General features: G+C 35.3%; 1 long non-coding RNA gene across 1 annotated transcript in view; it reads left to right on the top strand.

Annotated features, from left to right (window-relative positions):
* The first annotated feature begins 3874 nt into the window (after positions 1-3874).
* LOC125937164 (uncharacterized) overlaps positions 3875-22453 on the top strand; it is a 111657-nt gene continuing 93078 nt past the window's right edge. The window contains exon 1 of the long non-coding RNA XR_007462267.1: positions 3875-4078. This is a non-coding gene — a long non-coding RNA (uncharacterized LOC125937164). The remainder of the gene's footprint in view (positions 4079-22453) is intronic.

The following is a 22453-nucleotide window of genomic DNA, read 5'->3' as shown; positions in this document are numbered from 1 at the left end:
GTGGCTAATCAGAGCCATGGGAAGGACCACAGGCATGTGTCTGTACCATAATGGCAAATAGGATAAAGTTACCTTTCTTCAAGATTGTGCAATACCCTGAGTGCCAAGATCAGGATCCCAGTCTTTAAATCTATCAAGATAGAAAGAGAAAATTATTATCTAAGAAATATTCTAAAATTCATAGTACTTTATATTTATTTCTGAGAAAACATTACTTTACAGAAGATCCAACACTGTTTACAATGCACATGACAACACATCTTATGTTTGTGTTGTGTATGTAAATCCCCTAAATTTATGATTTTGCTTCACAAGATATAGAATATACTCCCAAAAGTCCCAAGTAGTGTATATAGAAGGTCAAGGGACTTTTTGAGGAAACTGACTTTCTCCCCAGAAAATGAGGAATATTGTGTGATTTGCCAAAAAGTATACAAACAACAAGAAGAAACACACTCATCCTTCAGCAGTTCTTGAATTCCCTTCATTTTCTTATGGTTTATGAAGGAAAGAGATCATATAAATAAGAAAATGGAACCCTTATGACTTACTGACATTTTTATGGGATCAGAAGTCAGATTTTTGCCCCAAAGGAGAAGATTTCTTTTCAGTGATTAACATATTACCCAGAACTCTCTGGCTTCCTGGAATTCTCAATAAAAATTCCAAATCTCTTGGCAATAACTTTCAAGCATCACAATATCTGCCAATAAAAGAATGATCATTCAAGTTGTGTTAAGCATGCTCTCACTTTGGTTGTCTGAGAGTCCGATTAGGGAAGACCAAATTGCTATTGTTCTGTGAGTATTGCTTGACATGAAGAATGTATCTGGAGTGGAAATCACTCAGCGCTGCTTGGTGCGATAAACTAGGTGTGTACCTTGTTTGGGGAGAATGTTTATCATGGTACAAAGACCCCATTTCAAATGAGAAAAAAATTCAGGTTAAAAAGTATTTATGATTTAGAGCTCAGGATTTCCATCCCCTAAATTTATGATCTTTGGATAAATAAATGTGGTAAGACACTATGTGCAGCTTTCTTGGAAAACAAAGTTTCACTTAGGGAACCTGAAGGTGAGATACTAAAGGGAACTAAGGCATTTGAAAAATTACAAATAGGCTATGGCAATGGGGAAAAGCTATATGGACCCACCCAGATAAAATCTTTGGGGAATGTAGCACAAAAAGAAAGTGAGCAAAGGATCCTGTGAGAGCCAGATGCTCATTCTTACATGAAGAGAACTACCTCAAGCAAGATCCACTTCAATCTGGTTGGAAAGAAGTTTGATCTGAGTCAGGAAATAATTGTTGTCATGTTCTATGTAGACAAGGAAACTACATGACATAATAAGCCATTAATTGTTTTGCATTCTGGTATCATTTTCCAGATGCATACAGTCAAAATAACTTAATGAAAACATAAAAAAGTAATCATAGAGACAATATTCACTTCTTCGGAGTTAAACAGAGCAGGATTTGACTCCAGTTGTGTCATTTCATTTTTTTTTTTTTTTTTTTTTTTTTTAATAGAGAGAGAGTGTGTGTGTACCTGTGAATGGGGTAGGGACAGGGGGAGAGGGAGAGAATCTTAAACAGGCTTCATGCTGAGAGCCTGACCTGGGGCTTGATCTCATGACCATGAGATCCTCACCTGAGCCAAAATTAAGAGTCAGAAGCTTAACCAACTGAGCCACCCAGGTGCCCCCCAGTTGTATGATCTTGATAATACCATCTAACTTCTTTGGTTCTTAGTTTACTCACTTTTTTTTTTAACCCAGGAATAACATTTCCTGCCTTCATGGAATTGTGAGTATTAAATGAGTTATTCCACATAAAGGATTATGTATGTTAACGTCAAAGTGCTGTAACATTTTTGAGTACTCAAAAAATATTTTCAGTGGTAGTACTAGAAGTAGCAGAATATATGAACTGAGGCCCAGAGAACTGATGATTTGTAAGGTCAATGGTTGGTGGCAGAATTGAGTTTCAAATTAGATCTCCAATCTCCCTTCCAGGGATTTTTCTACTACATCACATCCCCTAAAAAAGCTCATCTCTGAGCTTTGATGATTTCATGTTCCAATATGATCAGGACCTATCTGGCCTCTTCAACCATGAACTTCCCTTATAGTCTAATAAAAAAAAAATGACACAAATATATAGAGGCAAGCAGCAGTAGCAAGTCAGGATTTCATCAAGGTAAAATAACAAAGTCCAGTTAGCTAATGCTGCACTCAATTTGCCAGTTTAGCTTTAACTTCTCCAAGTATTTTCTACATGAGATGCCCATCTTCATTCAAACTGTTGCATTTGAATTTGTAATATTACTTTCAAATTCAATTTTATTAAAATTGAAGCAAAAAAAAAAAAGAAAAAGAAAAGAAAAACAGAGGGTGCCTGGGTGGCTCGGTCAGTTAAGAGTCCAACTTTAGATCTTGCAGTTCATGAGTTCAGACTTCACATCGGGCTCTGTGCTAACAGCTCAGAGCCTGGAGTCTGCTCCCTCTCTCTCTGCCCCTCCCCTGCTTGCCCTTGGTCTCTCTGTATCTCAAAAATGAATAAACATTTTAAAAAATTAAAGAAATAAATTGAAAAAACCAAAGCAAATTGAAAGATGGGTTCTTTGAAATAAGGCAGAAGTAGAATTCAGAAACCACAAATGACCTCTTATTTATGCATTTACATACTTAAGTATTTATTCTCTTAAAAGACGCAAAAGAACTTATAATTAAAATCCTTCCATTGGTCAATTTTTCTGCCTCAACTGCTCCCAGGTGTCCTCTGATATTTTCTGGAGTCCTGCAGGTTGCCAAGCACTTGTGGTGCTGGATCTGTGGTAAATCAGTGAAGGTGTGGCAGCCTGAGATTTTATTCTAGCTATGGACCTGGATGTTGATAATTTACCTTATCTAAGTATATTAGGCAGAATAATGACCTGTCAAAGATGAATACACCCTGATCCATGGTATCTCCGAATACATTACTTTATATGGTAAAGGGATTTTGCAGATATGCTTCAAGTTGAGATGGGAGAGGATCCTGGATTATCCAGGTGTGCCCAGTCTAAGTATATGAGTCATTAGCAGTGGAGAATTTCCTCTGGCCACAAGGAGAGATGAAGCAGAAAGAGGTCAAAGAGATTTCAAGCATAAGAAGTATTTGTGCCATTGTTGCCTTTCAAGATGGAGGAAGGGATCCACTAGCCAAAGAAGGCAGACATCCTCTAGAAGCTGAGAAAGTCCCCCTGGGCCAACAGCCAGCAAGGGAATAGGGCTTGCAGTCCTATAATAACACGGAACTGAATTGTATCAACAAGTTGTATGAACGTGGAAGCAGGATTTTCCCTTGAGCTGACACTCTGATTTCTAAGCAGACAAATCAGCTGGACCCACTCGGCTTCTGATTTGAAGAAATGCAAGATACAAATTTGACTCATTTTTAGATACTAGCTTTATAATTTCATCACAACAGTATGCATATAGGTTTTTGTTGTTTGTGTTTTTTTTCTTTTAATTTTTTTAACGTTTATTTATTATTGAGAGACAGAGACAGAGACAAAGCATGAGCATGGGAGGGGCAGAAAGAGGGGGAGACAGAATCTGAAGCAGGCTCCAGGCTCTGAGCTGTCAGCACAAAGCCCGACGTGGGGCTCGAACCCACAAACCGGGAGATCACGACCTGAGCCAAAGTTGGACGCTTAACCAACTGAGCCACCCAGGTGCCCCAATATTTTTTGTTTGTTTCTTTTGTTTTGTTTCTTAATGCTATTTTGACCCAGTTTTGATGCCCTCAGTAGAGGCAGGTCAGTTCTCTTTCTTAAGCAGCTGAATCCAGATCCCAATCAATTCCCCTATCTGGCTCTTACCCTCTGGGCCACCACACACCCACCCTAATACTCCCAGGTTCAGTTACCAGACTCTCAGGGACAGTCCCTGTGCTCTAGAACCTGCTCACCTCACCCATTCCTTTCCATGGAAACCACAACAAATGCGCCTGCCAGTGGTTTCCTTCTCTTTGCCTCCTGACTGACCCCAGCGCTTCCCCCAGAGTGTCATGGCGGTCTTCTTCTCAGGCAACTGTGAGTAAACATAAAACTCTTGCCAGTATCTCTTTCTTCAGCTGTATCTGGTCTCATTATACCTCACCTGAACTAATGTGGGTAGAACACAGGGATAGAAAACTAATACATGAGGTTACACCAAGGTTATACAATGACTGTCATATGTTCCAACCCTCACAATTTACTTAACTGTCCTGAAAAGGAGGCCATAGGTTTATTGGGGTACTTGATGGCACTTTCTTCCCTTCCCCCTCATTAGCAATTCTGCTGCAACTCTGTCCTGTTGTAACATTTTTATTTATTGGTGAGACAGAATTAAGAATATAGGCTTCAGAGTGATGTTCAACCTATTTCTGTGAAACTCTAATATCGCTAAACATGTATTTCCTCATCTATGAAATTAATAAAGTTGCCTTACCAGGTTGCTGTGAGCATGAAGTGAATAAAATGTGTTAGTATATGCCTTTGCTTGGTAGAGTGCCTGATATTCAGTAACATAATATAGTAGCTACTGTTTACTGTTATAATTAACTTTGGGATTATTCTTGTCCCACTGAGTCTCTCCTTTCCCTTTTACTGGCTCTCTATTCTCATCTTTCACTTAAAAGATAGATTCACAGCAAAGTTTATGTATCAGCATTCTCACCATCTTCTCCTTCTCTTTTTCTCCCTTCCCCAACCACATTCAGGGGTAAAGGCCAAAGAAGCAAATGCTTCAGTAATTTGACAAACATGCCAAAAAAGTACCAAAATGGTTTAAAGAACCATAAAAACATTATTCGAAGTGAAAGAAGTCAGGCAAAAGAACCACATATGTTTTCCAGGATTTCCTTTTTAATTCCCAGACAAGTTCTTGTTTCCCCAGCTGAAATCACAACCTTAGGCGATGAGACATTGCCAGCAGTTAGCTGTTGTTTTGGAAATGCCTTGGAGGTAGGCTGCAACTCCTTTGTGAGTTGAGCTTAAATCAAATGAAATAGCCACCATATGTTTGACAATAGAAGTTTACCGGGTAACTGCAAGTTCACACAAATACTGACTATACCCTAGAGATGGTGCTTTTAACAGATCTCCAAGTGGTCATATATTACTGTTGTCCACAATGCTGCCAGATCCTGGTAACAGTAGCACTGGGATGGGAGGAGATATGGGAAAAGCCATACATGAAAATGCCCCAGACTGCTGATATTCAAGTGTCTGTAGATTCCCTGGGATAGAGAATTTTCCGTTGATTCGTGACTTCATTTAATTGCCAAATGTCTGCACTGGTTGATTTTAGTTGTTTTGCTTTTATTTTTATTATTTATACAGAGAGCAAGTTCACCTATTCCTCATTTCACTGTTCTAGAACTGATTAAACATTATTTTTAAATGCATCATTAATCTCTTCTATGTTTGCTGATTTTTCATCTATTGTATCTATCAGTTAATCATAGAAATTTGTTAAATCTCAATTTGATGATAGATTTTTTTTTTTAGTTCTGTCAATTTTTGTTTTATATGTTTTGAGACTATCTTGGGGACTTGATTTGATTTGATGAGGATTTTGATTATGTATAGTATAGTTATACCAGCTTTAATTTGATTATAACTTCCCTAGCATATATTCTTCCAATTTCTAAATTTTATGCATAGTTAAGTCATATCTTTTTCTTATAACAAGTATCTGAATTAAAAATTTCTATTCTGACAGTCTTTCAAAATGTAACATTTGGTCCATTTACTTTTATTGTAGCTGTATTACCCCATTTACAGTTCCCTCTGTTACCTTATTTTGTGCTACTTGTACCCCTTTTAAAAATGTCTCTTCTTTCCTACCTTAATTTGAGTAATTTTTCTTAGTTAACTATCCAGTAGTTTGGAGGTTATATACTTTATTTCTATTTTATTATTTTAGATATTTTGATGTGCACATTTAGGGTATAATCGCAACAGTCTTCTTACTTTTCTTACCTTAAAATATTAACAAAGATTATAAAGCACTTCAACTATAATTGGTAAAAGTCCATGGTATTGTTTTTGTTCTTTTAGACCTGCATTGATATATTTTTAAAATTTATTTATTTACTTTGAGAGTGAGTGTAAGTGGGGGAGGGGCAGAGAGAGAGGGAGAGAGAGAATCTCAAGAAGGCTCAGCACTGTCAGCGCAGAGCCAGATGCAGGGCTTGAACTCATGAACTGTTAGCTGAAATCAAGAGTCAGATGCTTAACCAACTAGGCCACCCAGGTGTTCCAACTACAAGTAATTCAAAATTACTTGTTCACATTTACCCATATATTCACCATTTTCATTGTTCATCATTAGTTTACGTTTCTCAGATATTCTACCTTGGATACTTTCCTTCTGTCTGAACTATAACCTTAAACTTTTCATGAGTAAGTGTTGGTTGGTAGAAAATTATCTTTTTGTTTGAACAAATCTTTATTTTTCCCCTATTGCCAAAAGAATGTTTTGTAAGCTATACAATCCTAGATTGAACAAGAATATTAATATATTGACAGTGTCATTTTTGGTCATCTGGTTTCTATTATTTTTGTTAGAAGGCAGCTGTCAGTCCAATGTTTACTCCTTTTTAGAATATCTGTCTTTTCTCCCTGGTTGAAATATTTTTCCTTTGCAGTGTTAGACTCATTCTGATGTATCTTGATGGAGATTCATTTTTATTTGTCATGATTGGGATTTTTGGCATCTTGAATCTATGATGTTCATGTCTTTTATAAATTCTTGAAAATGTTTGTTATGGACTGAATTGTGTCTAACCAAATTAATATGTTGAAGTCCTAATCTCCAGTGCAATAGTATTTGGAGATGCCTTTGAGAGGTAACAGACTACATCAGGTCATGAGGTTTGGGCCCTAATGTTGGGATTAGTGCCCCTCTAAGAAAAGACCTCAGGTTGTTTTTTTTAATCTCTTTGTCATGTGAGGACACAGAAAGAAAATAGCTGCCTGCAAGCCAGGAAGGAGTTTTCACCAGAAATCAAATTTGCTGGCACCTTGAAACTTGGACTTCCCAGCTTTAAAACTGTGAAAAATAAATTTTAGTGGTTTACACTATCTAGTCTATGGTATTTTGTTATGGCAGCCCAAACTGACCAAGACAGTTCTAAATCATTATTACTTCAAATATTTCTTTGCCTAATTTTTTCTCTACTTTTTGTTTAACACTTTTCATCTGTTTCACTTTCCTACTTTCTAGACATTTTTCCCCCAAATCTATCTTACAAGTAATTCTTTAGTCTCTCTAATCCTGTTCAATGTGTTCTTTTAAGAAATTTCGTGTTAGTTTTCAGTTTTAGCGGTTATGTTTGATTATTTTGTGAGTATAATTAACTTGTTTTTAAGTTTCAGATGTTAAGTTTGCAATTCCTTCTTTTTTATTTAAGTATATTTAACAAATTGTTATGTTCTTCACTTGATAAATCACAGTATCTGAAGATTTAGGGATTTGATTTTATATTTTCTGCTAGTGTTTTTTTAGTGGTTCGTGTGTGTGTGATCGAGAGAGAGAGAGAGAGAGAGAGAGAGAGAGAGAGATTTTTGAATGGAAATATTGTAGTTTTTAAAATTAGTCTATCAGGAAGCTTTACTGCCTGATTGAAGATAAGTTCCTCCAAAAGAGAAATGTTTCCTTTAATCAAGAACATGAGAACACTGAAAAGCCACTTTTTAACTCAAAATCCCCTTAGAACACTAGGAACATGCAAACTGGGACTTCACATACAGGTGATCACACACAGTTTAGTGATCATGAATTATTTCTAACATAGATTTTTCACTGTAGGGCCTGTTTTGACTTGAATTATACACTGTTAGTAACAAAGGAATATCGGGTTTATTTCTAATTCATCTTTACATGAGAGGTGCTGTATTTCAGGGTCAACGTTGTGTCAAGGGTAGGCTTGTTTCTCTTGGACTCTCCACTTGGAAAGTCCTAGACTTCCTTCCTCTTCTCTACACACTGAGGGGCTGCTAAAATCAAAACTCTGTGGTCTTCAGTTTCAGCAAATGTTCTCAAAGGAAAAATTGCTTTAATGCCCAATTTACCTGTCGGAATTCCTACTTCCTTAAGCCATCTTTGACCTTGAAATATTTATTATTAGACCATCAGGTCATTGATACATTTCAAGAAATTATTTTAAAGCCATTTTTTTCAAATGTTTAGAACATGAGTGTCATACAGTTTCCTATTATTTCATCCTGCCTGAAACAGAAGTAAAAAGAGTTGGTGTGATTCTATTGTACATAGAATTTCTGTCACCTAAAATTACTACTCTGTTGTATAATTATCTATATTTTGTGTGTGTGCATATATGAAATACATATTATATATTGTATATATTTATTCTGAACCTGGTATCTTCCCCTCTCTTTACTGGCCCCCACCATATCCATCCTTTGTTAATCACTCTTCCCAGTCTAAGTACCTTGGCAGTTATAACATCAAATGGATTTCACTCTGCCATGTGACCTGACACTACACAGAGCTGATATTAGGATTAGTATCAAATAAAAATTGTTGTTTATTAACTGACTACAGTGCTGGTGGTTTCCTCAAATCTAAAATTGGGGGCCTTAATTAAAAGTGAAGACAAACAGGGATGCCTGAGTGTCTTAGTCAGTTAAGTGACTGACTCTTGATTTCGGCTCAGGTCATGGTCTCACAGTTTGTGAGTTCAAGCCCCACGTTGGGCTCCAGAACCTGCTTGAGATTTTCTCGCTCTCTCCTCTCTCTCTGTCCCTACCCCATTCACTTGCTGTCTCTTTAAATAAATAAACTTTAAAAAAATGTTTTTAAATGAAATCAAACAAAGGAGGGCTATGCACGTGAAGTATTTACAAATGTGATTTTCTAACACCGTATCCCCCCTTCTGCTGAGATCGTTCTCCGATGTTCATGAATCTTGTTCCTCAGTAAATCAGATCTGCTTCTTTTTGATGATTTCAGTAGTTTGTATATATGGCAATTCATGATACACAACATTTAATCTTATTTGGCATTAAATAAACTCTTACAAATTAAAGGATTAATTATTTTTCTTCAATTTCAGGAAATGCTCAGGTTCAGATATTTCCTCCCCACTGTGTAATTATTAGTGTTCCTGGTGCTCTTATTACACTGATGTTGACACTTTAACTTCTGCCTCCCTCATTTCATCGCTTTATCCTTTCCTTCTAAGTGCTGGGTAAAGTTCTTTACATTGATCCACTGACTTACTCATTTATTCTCTGAATGTGTTCATTTTGATGGCCAACCTATCCACTGAATGCTTTCGTTTAACCTCCTGCCTCCACCACTTATGATGAGCTTTCCTTTTCTTAGCCTCCTGCTAAGTGATGAGAGTTCATGGCAGTTTAAGTGCTCTGGCTGCTCTAATGGCATACTACCACCCCCAAATTGCTCAGCCCAATTCTAACCGCATCTTTCAGTGCACTTAACTTAAGATTATTAACGATAAAATGTCTCCCATATAAACGGGGAGATGATTATGGGGAGTGGTTGCTGCTGTTGCTTATTTCTTTTAGTTTTGCTTTTGTTTAATTTACAATGGGATTTTTCACGAATAGTACTATTATAACAATCTCAAATTCAGCTTGGTAATATTTTCATCTCTGTCCCTAGAATTAGCTTTATTTTATAAAATTGAAGATTTTGACTTCTACTTAAAAATAGGATTCATTCTTCTTATAAAAATATATGAAATACTGTATATTAATGTCTATTTAGTCAAAACAAAGATAACACCTACATAGCCTGCAAAAGAAAAAAAAATTGAATATGAAAATTTTTCATTGTATTAGTGTTCCTGCTCTTTTAACAGTGTTTAATCATGTTAATACAACTCCACCATATGTTATTTTTGACATATCAAAGTGGTTTTACTCTCAAAATATTTTTTCACTTGTTTGCCATGAATATAGTCTCTCTTGATGAATGTCTCACCTAAATATGCACCTGGAAAAAAAAAATCACTGTTGTTAGGTGGAATTATCTGTAAAATGTCAATTAGATTAAGTTTGTTGGCCGTGTTGTTCTATATCCTTACCTATTTTCTGTCCTTAAATGTTATATGACTATTTAAATTACCTGTATCATATTGGCTGAGTTGTGCTAGTTTGCACCTTTAGAGGAATTGATCTAGTTCATCTACATTGTTAAATTTATGTTTATAGAATAATTAATTGAATTTCTTTATTATCCTTTTTATGTCTGTAGTCTATAGTGAGGTCTCTAATACTAGTTTTATATTATTTATGGCTTTTTCTTTTTTTTCCTCAATCACGCTAAATGTTTGTCAATTTTCATTGATATTTTCAGAGAACCAATCTATGTTTCATTGATTTTCTGTATTTTATCTATTTTTATTAATTTCTCCTGATTTTTCTTATTTACTTTCTTCTGGTTTGTTTACCCTTTCTCTTCTAAGTTCTTGAGATGGAAGTTTACAGTATGGATTTGAACGTTTTCTCTTTTCAAAGATATGCATTTAGCAGTATGAACTTTCTTCTCAGCACTGCTGACCTGCATACCATACGTTGTGATATGTTGTGTTTTTATTTTCATTCAGTTCCATGTACTTTAGAATATCTATTTAGACTTCCACCTGGCATCATGATTACTTAGAAGAGGGGGAAGTGTTATTTGTTTGTTTGTTTGTTTTTAGTTTGGAAATATATGCACATTTTTCTGTTATCTTTATTGGTTTCTAGTTTAATTCATTGTTGCTAGGAACACACTCTATATGACTTCTTTTTCTTTTTAATTATTCAGTTTTTTTTTTTTAATGGCCCAGAACATTGTCTATTTTGGTGTATGTATTGTCATCACTTGAATGTGCCATTAAGTAGAGTAATTATGTTTAATTATTGATAGTTTAGGACACAAGCCTGACATTTTTATTTTCTATTCTCCATTTTTGTTTCAGTGTTTTCTTTTTTATGCCTTCCTTTCAATAACTTAAACATTTTTTTTGAATTTCATTTTTATTTCCATATAGTGTTTTTGGATGTATCTTTTTCCAACTTTTATAGGGGTTGATATAGGTTTTATATTATATATACATAACATATTCCAGACCACTGGTGTCATAATCTTACAGTTTGAGTGAAGTACAGAAACCCTGCCTTCTTCATGTCTCCATACCCTCCTGCATTTACAATATAGCTTCTTCAATATTTTGTTTACATATATTTAAGCAAAATCAGATGGTGTTATAATTTTTTGCTTCAAACATCAAACACAATTTATAACACCCAAGAGAAGGTAAGCCTACTACATTTAACCCATATTTTTGCTTACTGTGTTCTTTCTTCATTCTAGATATGCTAAAGGTCCTTCCTTGTTATTTACTTTCTGTTTAGAGAACATCCTTTAGCCTTTCATTTAGAGTGAGTCTGATGGTGACAAATCTTCATTTTTCTTCATATCAGAATTTTTTGAGAGAGAGAGAGAGACAGAGAGAGCGCAAGCAAGGGAGGGACAGAGAAAGAGGGAGACACAGAATCTGAAGCAGTTTCAAGGCTCTGAGCTGTCAGCACAGAGACCAATGTGGAGCTTGAACCCAAAGACCGTGAGATCATGACCTGAGCCAAAGTCAGATGCTTAGCCAACTGAGCCACCCAGGCACACCTTCAACTGAGAAGTTCTTAATTACCTCTTCATTCTTGAAGGATATTTTTTCTGGGTGTATAGGTTTCCAGGTTGACAATATTTACGTCTAGCACCTGAAAAATATTCTGCAATTTCCTTTTGGTTTCCATGGTTTCTAATGAGAAATCTACTGTCCTACAAATGTTTTTCCTTTACAGGCAAATTGTCATTTCTCTCTTATTGCTTTAAAGAACTTTTGTCTCTAGCTTTCAGGTGGCTCGTAGTGTGGATTTCTTTGTATATATACTGTTTGGGGTTTACTCATTTTTTAAAATCTGTAGACTTATATATCTTACCAAATTTGGAGTTTCAGTGATGGTCTCTTTGAGTATATTTACAGCCCAACATCTTTCTCCCTTTTTTCTTTGATTTCAACAATACATTCATGCTAGAGTTTTTGTTATAGTCCCACAGTTCCCTTAGGCTATCAGTTTTATCTGGCTACTTTCTCTCACTATCTACATTTGCTAATTTCTATTACTCTATCTCCTGTTAGCTGATTTTTTTCCTCTGTCTCTCCTCTCTGCTGCTGTGTTCATCTACTAAGATTTTTATTTGAGTTACTGTATTTTCCTGTTTTATAATTTCCATATAGTTCTTCTTTTTATCTTCTATTTCTTTGTTGATTTTTAAATTTCTTGGATGGAACTTTTTATTCTTTTAAATTTTGTTTCAAGCCTGTTTGTAGTTTTTCACTTATATCATACTGATTAGTTTTCTTTTTTTGTCAGATGATTCTAAAATCTAACATCTTGATGTTTATTAATTTGTCTAGTCAATTTGAGATCTTTCTGGTCCTTAGCATGAGTGCTTTTTCAATTGTATCCTGATCATTTTTGTATTATGTCAAAGGATCTTAATTATACCATATATTCTAGCTGACTTTTTCTGACACCACTCTGGCAGAAGAAGGGGATTGCTACATAGTTACTGATAGTAGGAGATAGAAGCCTAGATTCTCTACTTGGATACTGTGTATACCTGAGGGAAGGGGGCTCCTCATTACTGTTGAGTAGGGGTGAGAATTCTGGCTCCCTATGTGGTCTCCACTGACACTGTAGTTGCATTGATCTCATAATTGCTGGGAAATGAGGAAAATGCTGACTGTCCACTAGACCTCTTCTGATACCACTTTTTTGGGGAGGACTATGGTTCTTGTTACTGCTGTGGCTAGAAATCTTGGCTTTGCACATGGTTTCTATTGCCACTGGAATAAGTGTCCAGTGTTAGTGTCCAGTAGGAATGAAGGTCCTGGCTTCCTGTTCATCCTTCTGACACCACCCAGCACAGTCTTCCAAGAAAAGATGTCTAGGATTCCCACTTGATCTTTGTTGTCATGAGTACAGGTGGAACCACAGTTTTTTTCTGTGGTGCTTGGCTGGAGTAGAGAATACTGTCAAAGGGTTTTCTTCCTTGCCTGGCTACCACTTCCTGGTCTTTGACTAGGGAATTCAGGTTTTTGTTGTTGTGTTTATTGTCATTATTGTTTTTCCTCTTGGGTCTGTGCCCCTTAGTGTTTCAGTGTCCTAGCTTCTTTGCCTCCAAGACTGGAATATGTGACATAAAAGGAAATTATTTTTTTTAATATTATTTTTTTGAGAGAGATAGAGAGAGAGAGACAGAGACAGAGACGGAGTAAAAACAGTGGAAGGCAGAGAGAGAGGGAGACACAGAATCTGAAGCAGGCTCCAGGCTCTGAGCTATCAGCACAGAGCTGGATGTGGGGCTCAAACTCACAAACTGTGACATCATGACCTGAGCCAAAGTTGGATGCTTACTTAACCAACTGAGCCACCTAGATGCCCCCATAAAAGGAAATTTCAGAGAACTCACCACCATGTCATTCCTGAAGTTCCAAGTTCAGTAGGACTTCTGCCTTCTTCTCCACACTTTCTAGAGTTTCCTTTTTGGGTTTCATGTGTAATATTGAGAGTATTTAGTTGTATCTAGGAAAATAAGGAAACATACCTACTCCATTTTCCTGAAAGCATAAGTTCCAGATTGAATGTTGTATATAATTATATTGTATTTCCAATACTGGATTATTATTTATAACTCTTTTAAAATAATTTTGTAGTTTACCATAGAGTTGCAGTATACATCTTTAATAATAACAGTCTACCTTCAAATAATATTATACTACTTCATGTATAGAATTAAAACTTTATTAAAAATGGACTCCCAGTTTCCTCTATCCTTTTTTGCCATCATTATTTTAATATATTTTACCTTTTACATATGCTATAAATATACTGACCATTGATAATCTTTTTGTTTAGGCAGTCATTTTTTGAAGTAATTAAAATACCAAAATAATATTGTATTTACCTTCAAGTATGTCACTCAGAGCACTCTTCCATTTCTTTGTGTAGGTGAAATTTGCTTTTTGGTGTCATAGTCTTTCTGCCTGGAGAAATTCCTCTTGACATTTCTTAGAAGGGATGCTGGCAATGAATTTTTTGTTAGTCTTTATCTGGAAAAAAATCATTATTCCTCCTTTATATTTTGAAGATATATTTGCTGTTAGGATTTTTTTTTTCTTTTTAGCACTTTAAAGACATCATTCCATTTTCTTCTGATTTGCATAATAACTTCTAACAAAAAGCCTGTTGTAATACTTATCTTTGTTCCTCTATATATAATGTGTCTTTTATTCCTCATTATCTTCCAGATTTTTTCTTTATTTTTAGTTTTCAAGAGTTTTATTAGGATATATCGTGTGTGGGGGGGGGAGGGATGTGGATGGGAGGGGAGATTTATGTTATTTAGTCTTACAGAAGATCCTTGGATCTGTTGTTTGGTATCTTTCATTAATTTTCCAAAATTATCTGCTCTTATCTGCTCAAACATCTTTCTTCTTTTCTCTGTCTTGCTCTTCCTTCTGGGATTACAATTACATATGTGTTAGACCAAATGAAACTGCCTCGTCTATCTTTGAAACTTCAATTGTTTTCATTTGCTTTTCTCTTTGTACTCCAATTTACATTGTAGCTATTGATCTAGAATCATATTCACTGATTCTTTTCTCAGCTGTCAGTCTATTGATGAGCTATTGAAACTAGTTTTCATGTTACTGTATTTTTATGTCTACCATTTATATTTGATCCTTTATTATAGTTTCTGCTAAAATTCATCACCTGTTCATTCATATAATAGACCTTTTCCAGTAGATCATTAAATATTTTAATCATAATTATTTATATCTCCTGTCCTAATATCACTGTAATATTTGAATCTTATTCTGTTGACAGTTTTGTCCCTTGACAATATTTTTATTTTTCCCTATTCATTTGTAGGTTTCATCATTTTTGGTCGAAAGAGATATACCTTTTGTAAGGTAGTAGAGATTGAGTTAAATCTTATTTATTCTTGGAAATGGGCTTTCCTCTTCTTTTTCTAGTCCTTTGCATGGAGGATTGAGTGAATTGAGCTGAGATTAGAGTTTTTGCTACTAAGGTTTTACTCAGTACATCACTAGTCTTTAAATTTTTCTAGCATTGCCTTCTGTTTAGAGTGGAGCTAGAGAATTGTTTATAATATTTGCTGAATTCTGCATTTAAATTTCCTCTCTGTTCCTGTATCACAAAGAGCATTTTGCTTCTTGCTTTTGCTCCTTCCCCTGCAGTATTTTGGACTGCTCTTACTTGTTCTTTTACACTTGCTAGCTCTGTGGCAGAGCCAGGGGAGGTGGAGGAGAGGGGTCACATGAAGAAGAAAGTCTTCTCTGTTTTTCTGGTTCAGCCTTAGTCTTATGCAGATGGTACATCCCTGAGTCTCAGGGATAGTCTTTCTCAGAGATCTGGCCCTGTCCCCAGTGGAAAGGGATCCTTGATGATCTGGATGTTTTCCTGTCCCTTCCCCAAGGAAAGAGGGATTTCTTTTGTTTCCCTTAAACAGTTATTATTATTATTATTATTATTATTATTATTTTAATGTTTATTATTTTTGAGAGAGAGACAGAGTGAGAGTGGAGGGATGGGGTGGGTCGGAGGAGGGGCCAAGACAGAGGGAGACACAGAATCTGAAACAGGCTCCAGGCTGACCTGTCAGCACAGAGCCCTTTGCAGGCTTGAACTCACAACCAAGAGATCATGACCTGAGCCGAAGTCGGATGTTTAATGCTTAACCTACTGAGTCACCCAGGCACCCCTCCTTTTGCCAGTTTTGACAGGTATTTATCTGTACTGAGAATATGACAGAGTTTATTGTTCTTTCCCCAGCTGATGTTGAATTTTCTTCCTTGGGGAGTAGAGAAGAAGTATCCGGGCAAGGTTTCAAGTTTTGTTCCCATGGCAGCTGCTGTTCCCCTTACCCAGGTCTTTATAATAAGAGATACTCTTTCTAGTCTCTTGCCCTGCTCCCAGTATTTCTCATGATAACTTAGTGATGCCAGTGGAGAAGAGCCAATGAACTGGAACTCTTGGGTTTGCAGTTTCCAAAATTTCTATACTTTCATACTAGTCTATAATCAGCATTCAGATATTGATTTATATTTATTAAAAATTCACAATGAGTTATATGATGATTTGTGTCTTCCATAGATAAGCAAGCAACTCCTTTACTCTCTCCTTGGAAGAGTATCTTATATTTTGGGCTAGTTGATTTTCTTGTGAGTTCAGCCCTGATACATTCAAGAAGGTTGTAATTTTGTAGATTACTGTTTTTTGTTGTTATTGTAAGTGTGGGTGGGAGTGATGGTCTTTTCAACTTTCCATATCCCAAGACAAAGTTGAAAGTTACGGTGAAAGTTGAAAGTTACGGTGACATTTTAAAGTAAATTGTGCAATGGGATTTGTAACTCTGAGATAAAAGATACACTTTTGCCAAAATTTGGAAATGACTAAGTAACTAAATATGAGGATAAAGATAATACAGCCCTTAGTTTCTGAAATGTTATATGAAGTTAATGAATATGAAACATTATGTTTTAGTTTATCCAGAGTGACCACATTACTCTTTCTGTATTAAATGAGGCTCCATATATCAAAGCTCTAAGAACAGTCTCCAAGAAGGAAACTTATACTACTCATGGTATCTAAAGCTCTCCCATGTCTTTCTGAAGAACAGAGAAAGAGGGATCAAGGAGGTGTTTGTAGCCATTAGAAAAATAAGCTGACTCTAAGTGCTAGCTAAATTCCTGAAATTAAATATATATATATATATATATATATATATATATATATATATATATGTGTGTGTGTGTGTGTGTATATATATATATATATATATATATTTTTTTGAACTTTTTTTTTTTACATACAACGATAAATGATGAAACTTACTTCCCAGAACCTTCTCTACTTGGGGACTTCAATTTACAAATCTCTCTCACAACATGCTTCCCTAAACTTCCGGGATAATTTTATCCATAGACACAAGTAGAAAACCCACCTTTGGTTTATTTTCATAGCCCCATGTGTTTTAGGACTTCTAAAGGAAGTACTGTTTTGATTCTTGCAAGAGGTATAATACAATTACACCCTCAAATATTTCTATAAACAAGTGGATTTTTTTGAAGGAGGATAACATGGATTACATTTCCAATTAAACTAGTCAATCCTAAATTTTAAGTAACAATCAATATTATAAATATTTTCTTTCAAAATCAACCTGTACTTATCCTTGAAAAATTCTTGCCCTTAGAGTATTCTAGAAATTATTACAAAACAACAACAACAACAACAACAACAACAACAACAAAAACCAAACCAGACAAGCAAAAGGGTGAAGGAAGATTGCTGAAACCTTGACTTTCATTTTGCTTTAGCTTTGAGAGAAGCAGCTATTTTTATCTTGCTGATTTATTTATGAGACATAAGAAAGAAGTCGGTAGTGGAACATTTCCTCTGAACTGGATTTGAGCATCAAGGAGAAAACCATAAGGGACGCTTTGGTTACAATAAGAACCGACCCTACTAGTACCCTGATTGTGAAACACAGCTTTTGTGACTGATGTTGTTGTTTGAAAGGGTTTCCTTTCTTGATTAGCTTTCATTCTCACCTGTTCTATACTACCTGGTCCCTGCTGAGCTGACCCTGAGAATAAAGGTGTTTTTGTAAAGTTTTCAATTCTGTTCCCTGCCAGTTGGAGTTCAAAGTTTGTCTGAACTCCATGGAGCTTTCTTGATTCACATGCAACTTTTCGGCTTTTGAAATTTACACAGTAAGAAAAGAACAAGGTTTGTGGCCAGTATCAGATGAAAATACTAGGACAATTGTGAGATCTTGTAAAGCCCATTGTATGCAGCATATCTCACAAATGTAACAGGAAGGACCCCATATGACATTCATGGTTCCTATAGGTTACTCTGTCCACAGTCCAGCATGTATTAAAGAAAAATATATCTCTTATTTACTTGTCTTTTCTGAGTGGTTCTTTATGTGGCTAAATATTCTGCACTTTAAGAGATTTTTTTTTTTAATTTAGTAAAACACCTCAGTTAGTTTCAAGATATGTAAATAATGGCCTTGTCCGGAGATAGAGAACTCTTCTTAACAGGTTAATGAAAATGTTTAGGTTTTTGACTAACACCTGTGGGAAAGGGATAGAGGAAATCTAATAATATGGTGAGAGACTGGGCCTGGAGAGTAAATACATGAAGATGTCTGAGGTACTGTAATGAAGAGAGAGATCTAGTATTAAATTTAGAGTTTTTCTTCATCATGCACTAGTATACAATTTCCCAACCCCTGCTACCCCAAACCTTCAATGACTACCTGCCATACAATATTATTTGTTGTAATATTTGATGCTAGAGATGGGTGGATGAAGCAAAGAGAGACCATACAATAGAAGAATACAGCACAATGGTGAGTCACTAGATGCAGGAACTAAGTAAACAGGCAGGCTTAAAGGCTTCTGCTTTAGCCTCTGGTTTTCTTCCTGACTAACAGGAAAAGACTATTGAATGAATTGCTGATGCTTATGCTCAGAATCATAAAGCATATCAGTTTTCTTCCAACAGTCAAGGCCAGTAAGAATGGAACGAGTCATTAATAGCTAGATTCTAAGCATTGTGGCAAATTAAAATGTCTTTTAAAATATTTGGTATTTAAATGAAAAGTGAGAAAACAGGTAACAAATATAGGGATAAAATGGGTCAAATTAGAAATTTGCTGGGCAAAAAAAGCAGCATGAAGTTGGGACATGCTCAGACCTTTACTCATTTACCACTGTGGTAGATATTAGTGCTGTTCACCAATATTTCCAGTTGCTTTCCTTACCTGTTTCCATGATCCAGAAAGTAAATATTTTTATAAAAGCGCAATCTTGGTTCTTCAGATGAAGGACAGGTAACCTGGAAAAATGCGTGGACTGTCAACATACTTTATGTAAGCAAGAAATCAATCTTGGTTGTTTAAAACCACTAATATTTTGGGATTGTTACCAAACAAATCCTAATGCCATCACCTGCATTCACATTGTTTTTAGAGATGTCACAAAGTAGTTGTATGATACACTTATCCTATCTTAGGCTTTAACAGACTTCTTTCCTCAGCATTTGTAAAACTTGTTTGAGAATTATTTTTATTTGCAGGGAGCATCACTACATGTGCTTAATCCTCCCGCTCCTCAAACATCAAGCCATTAGCATTATCTAAGGCATAGATCAATTCTTGTCAATGGTGTCTTAATGAAAGTGTGTTGCAATTATTTTGAGGTATGTCTCAAGTGATCTATTTACTAATTATTATTAAATACATAAGTTCATGAGTGGAATAACATTTTCCAAATTAAAGTGGGTTCAAATTTATTATATAATGGAAATTTTACTTCTTGCATTCTAATATTGAATTGAGGTGAAAGGTGTAAAAATAAAGTTAGTTCATAGAGCAAACCTGGCTATACCCATTGGACCACACTGCATTCAGGACTGCCATCTTGTGAGTTTCATGATGAAAACAAGTGTTGCAGTTCTCTGTCGCTGGTTGTAGAATACCAGAGGTGGAACAGACCTTGTACAATCTACTTATTGATTTATATTGTTTTTTGTAGTCATGTGAAGGCCATAGAGCAGGCAAAATTAAGTTCTTATTGGGCAAATGTCAAACCCACCTTTTCTACTTCACACAAAACATTTTCATTTGTGCTCACATATATATCATCTGCTTAAAATATAATCTGACAATACAATGTGACACATTGTGACAACACAATGAAAATTCTTGATAGGTCAACCCTCTTATTTACTGGTTTAAAAAGCTTAAAAAAGTGAAGCCCTGCTTAAACAGAGTAAATTTTATAACTTAGACTTAAACTTAATTTTCTTAAACACTGTTTAGTATTATCCAAATAATATTTAATTCAATAACAGACAGCAAACCCATTTTGCTTTTTATTTTATTTTCTCTTTTCACCTTCCATGGATACATCAAAACCAGGCTATTTACAACCACGATTGTTAGATAAAAGAGCTTTCTTTTTTTAATAAGTACTCTACTTCATCCTTGTAGTTTCAAGTAAAAGAAAGCTTAATTATTCTTTTTCTTCTGACCTATGACCAAATTTCAGAAAACATTCAGAGGCAATGTAATTAAATAGAAAGAACCAGGGCTTTAGAATGAACAGATCTGAGTGGCCATCTGAATTGTTAATTAAGATTTTTCAGAATCATTTTCTTCATCTAAAAAGTGAGGAGAATAAAACCCTATCACATATATGAATTACACAGATCATCCAGCAGGGTTCCTTGAACACAGTAGACAACTCACAAATACCAAATCCCTCCTCTTGAAGTTTACCTTTGAATTTATCAAATAATAAATATATCAGACCATTTATTCAAAGGCAGAGTAGAACAGTGCTCAGGAGAAGTGGGCATATGGGCAGCCTGCTTTGGTTCAAATATGGCTCCAATATATGCTTGCCATTGGACTGTGGTCAAATTATTTAACTTCCCTGTGCCTTAGTTTCTTTACCTGCAGAACAGGGATGGAAAAGTATCTACTTCATATAATTGTTATGACAATTAAATCAATGTATACATTTAGAAAACTTTCAAAAGTACCTGACACCGATTAATTAGCCAATAAATTATGTGTTGTTGTTATTGTTAAACATTCACAATATGTAAAGACCTACCCTGAGATTTGGGGCAATATGGAAAAGGCAGATTTACTTAACTAATTAGTCATGTCAAAATGATTTTGAAGATAATGTACAAATTTCTTATGAGTATAGGCTGCTTTAAAGTACTTTTGATACCTTGAAAAAAACCTCATTAATAAGCTGGCATCTTTTGAAAAACTATTGATGGCAATGAATATATTAGCATTCTAATTTTATCACAATACAAATGTAATAAAACCTGTTTTATTTTAAAATATTTCATTATTCAAGCTTCAAAAGAATTCAAAATCTGCATTAGTCCGAATTTACTCAAATTAGCCTTGTTTGACACTTTTCTATAATTTGATAGACTCTTGACTGCAGAAAGAAACCCCAATTATTGAAGTTATATTGTGACTTAACACACAAACACACCCAAGAGATGAGGATTTGCCAATGTGTTATCCATTCAGGTTAAATGATTTTGGGTTCCACTCCAGTAAAATTCTGCTTGAAGCATAACTGTGTTGCCAATGTTCTCTCATATGATGAAAAATGAGTATACCAGCCAACTCTGGTCTGAAAACTAAATTAGAAATGAACTTTGAAGAAAAAAATCCCTCACTTCTAGAGAAAAATAAGATCTTAAAAATGAATTAAACCTAGAAATCAAACATTGATAAGGGCCTTGTATCCATTAAAGCAAGTACTATTAAAACTATTCATTCATCTGAGTTTAAAAGGTAATGCTAACACTTTCAACCTAAAGGCCAATTTCATCCTTGATGTCTTGAAAATTATCATTGGAAGCAGTGATAGCATTCAATTATAGGGATGCTTTCCAAGAGAGCACTAACAATCCCCACATGTACCCCTGATTTTGCCAAAGTCCTACAATATTTTTATCATAAAATCTTATCTGTTTGCTTTACAATTTTTATTAACAAATAATGGAAAGAATAGCTCAGATTTAGCGTTTGATCTGTTTCCAAGTGTTGACTGTTGGACTCAGTGAAAATCAAGCAGGAGAGAAGAAAGGAAGGAAGAGGAAAGAACAGTCATTAGAGTAGATGGTAACATAGAAAAGAAAATAGGCCAAAATGAATTGTCAAATGGCAGAAGGTAAGTGTTAGTAAAGGACAGGGACATGTCAATTTAACTGGCAGTACCTAGGCATATCCCTCATAAAAAGATAGTCACAAGCAGGAATGGATCCAAGTTTTGATTTATCACTGATGCCAGACAAAGATAAGGACTCCCATAAATAGTACCCCTGTTATCTTGCAATAGCTTGACAAGCCTCTTCAAAAATGAGGAGAGGGGGAAAAATAGGCAAATATACTATTCCTCACAGGATCAGAGAAATGCAATCTGACAGAAAGTTCACATATTAACTGTTGGGCATCAATCAGTTGACATCAGGCCAGAACACAAAGAGCAAATTGCTCTCCAGGTATCTCAAATATTGAGCAATAGAGCTGAATACTGAGACCATGGAGAAATCATCATTTTTGGAGAATTATTAATGGTTAAAAAATCTTGAGTACCCACTGTGACCATACATTGTCCTTGGCACTTGATTTGTGATGTAGAGAAAACAATTTGTACTTGGATGAAAATCTATGCATTGTCTAGAACATACCCTTTAGAGTTTTCTGGTTCTGGTTTTATGGGGGGCCATTTTACAACTCTC

Source organism: Panthera uncia (genome assembly GCF_023721935.1).
Source record: "Panthera uncia isolate 11264 chromosome A3 unlocalized genomic scaffold, Puncia_PCG_1.0 HiC_scaffold_11, whole genome shotgun sequence".
NCBI lineage: Eukaryota > Metazoa > Chordata > Mammalia > Carnivora > Felidae > Panthera > Panthera uncia.
Note: the sequence above shows the minus strand (reverse complement) of the source record. Positions and strands in the feature narration are given on the sequence as shown.